Below are 3,093 nucleotides of genomic sequence, written 5' to 3' on the forward strand. Positions count from 1 at the left end.
CTGCTTTATAGACTAGTAGCTTAATATTCCTATATATTAGCTCTAGCATTATAATATACTATATAGGGTAGATCTTTATCCTGGCTAGTAGGTTTAACTTAAATATAACTAATGAAATTTTCTATATAATTTTAAAAGGTCTTAGTCTAACGTGGTCTAATTTCTTACTTAGTCGTTAACTCTTAAAATTTTTATATAGTAGTTATACTTTATCTTCCTCCTTAAGATCTGGTCCCTTAGATCTCTTAATATTATAGTACTTTTTTATTCTTTACTATACCACCTTAGCTGTTTCCGTAAGGTCTATATAAAGATTTATTAAACTCTTTATTCTTTACTTAGCTATGCTACTTATCTTCTTTACTTAATATAGCGATAATAAGGTCCTTAGCTTATATCCGTAATTCGCCTTAAATAGTAACGTACCTATTTCTTCTTATAGTGTTGTATTATATATAAACTATATAACTAGTAATAGCGATACCTAATTATTTTATATATAATTAATGTAATGCCTTAGATACTGTTCTAGTGTCTAATTTAGTCTTTTTGTTTAACGGTCTGTTTATGGATAATATGCAGTAAAAGTTGCTACTTAAACTCCTTACTCTGCTAAGAATACTTCCTAAAATACTACTATAAATCTTAGATCTCTATCTAATATAATCTTACTTAGTGCTTTATATCTTATAAACACTTCTTTAATATAGATTCTAGTAATATCTTCTGCTAATATTTCTTTTAAATATGCTATAAAGTATCCCCACTTTATAAGCTTATCTACTATTACTAAGATTATATTATAATCTTATCCGGTAATAAGATCTCTTAACTTTAGTAACTTAATAATAAAGTCCTATAATATAACCTCCTATAGTCTCTCTAGTATTTTAATAGGTTGTAGCTTTCTATATAGCTTATACCTTATTAGTTTATTTCTTTAGCAATTTAGATATTCTTTTATAACTTACCTAGCTAATCCTTAAATTCTATTAATAATATACTCCTCTTAAAGTCTTAATACTAAGCCTATAGCTCCGTTGTGTCCTTAAGTTAGTCCTTTATAAAATAACTTAACAAACTCCTTTACAATAGGTCTTAGTATATATATTACTTCTTAATTCTTATACTGCTCTAAGCCTAGATCCTCTACCTATATATCTTAGATTTTTTATATTTAATTACTCTCTAGTAAATTATAGATCTGTTCTTCTTATATTACTGTAATTTTTAGATAATTATATCTAATTAATCTATCTATGTCTTTTCGCAATAAAGCCCCTAATGGCTTTTTATTATTTTATAGTTTAGCTTTTTTACTTAGAGTATCTACTCGTGCATTTTCTATACCCTTAGTATACTAAATCTTAAAATGGTATTCTATAAGCATCTCCGCCTATCTAACCTATCTTTAATTAAGTTCTTTCGTTATTAGGAACCCTATTAGGTTCTTATAATCTATCTTAACTATAAATAGTTTTTTAAATGCCTTATAAGAATAATCTCTATTCCTTTAATACTATAACTATACCTAATAACTCCTTATTATAGATGTTATAGTTTAGTTCTAGTAGTATTATCTTTTAACTATAATATACTACTAGGTGCTATTTATCTTAATATTTTTATAGGAAGCACGCTCCTAGTGTATAGTCTAATATATCTATTTCGACTATTGTCTCTAACTATAGTTAATAGATTTTAAGAACTAGCTCCTAGGTAAATAACTATTTAATTTTCTTAAATAGTTTCTTTTATTCCTCTCCCTATACCTATAGTTCTTCCTTTTTTATTAATCTTATAAGTAGCTTAATATCCTTTAACTATTAAGCTATAAACCTTCTGCAGTAGTTGCAGAACCCTAGAAATAACCTTAACTATATTATATTTTCTAGTTCTTGCCAATTCACTATAGCTTCGATCTTCTTTAGATCTATACTAAGCTGGCCTAGTTTAATAATAAATTTAATAAAATCTGTCTTCCTTATAAAGAACTCGCATTTTTTAATTACTACTAGCATCTATTCTTCTTATAGTCTCTTTAAGACCCATTTAATGTATTCTCTATATTCTTCCTTACTTATTAAGTAGATAATAATAATATTAAGGTATACTATAATAAATTTATCTAAGTATTCTCTTAATATATTATTAATGCGCTTCTAAAATGTTGCTAGTGTATTTATAACCCCAAATTATATAACTAGTGGTTTATACAGTCCTTTCTTTAACCTAAAGGCTGCCTTTTATTTATTGCCTTCCTTAATTCTAATCTAATAGTACGCCTATCTTAGATCTATCTTTATAAAGATTTACGCATTACTAATCCTATTTTAGATTTCGCTAATTAAGGGTAAAGGATACCTATCCTTCCTAGTAATGCTATTTAACTATCTATAGTTAATATACTAGTAGCCTAAGTTTTCTATTCTTCTTTAGTATAAATAGTACTAGATATCCCGCTAATAACTATAATAGTCTAATATATCCTTTTTAAAGATTTTCCTAAACAAACTCCTTAAGTACCTATAACTCTTTTTCTATTAACTTATAAGTTGGGTAGAACCTTAAACTTATTCCTAGTTCTAACTCTATCTTATAGTCCTATACTATATACTTTAATAGCTTTTTACTTTCTAGTAACTATAGCTTCTTGCTATACTTATAGTATCTCTTTAGTATATAACTTAATCCTTAATTAGTTTCCTTATATATCGCTCCAACTTAGTACTATACTAACTTAGTTTATTATTGCATCTTATATTATTATATATCTCTAATATTAACCTAACCTATAACCTAATTAATCTTTAGATTATATTCTTATAACTAAGGCATTCCTAATACTACCTTATTATTCCTTAATGGTAATATATTAAAAGACATCTTAATTTATCTCCCTTTAATAGTTATCTAAATTAGTCCTGTTTTAAGATTAATAATGCCTCCTTTATAGGCTATTAGATCTCCTAAAATTATTACTAATAAATAAGGGTGCTCCTTTTGCCTATATAGTAGCCCTATCCTTTTAACTACTGCTAGTAAGATATAGTTTTATATCGCTCCACTATTTACTAATACTTTAAACTATTA

This window comes from Cenococcum geophilum (genome assembly GCF_001692895.1).
Source record: "Cenococcum geophilum 1.58 unplaced genomic scaffold K441scaffold_10, whole genome shotgun sequence".
Classification (NCBI taxonomy): Eukaryota; Fungi; Ascomycota; class Dothideomycetes; order Gloniales; family Gloniaceae; genus Cenococcum; species Cenococcum geophilum.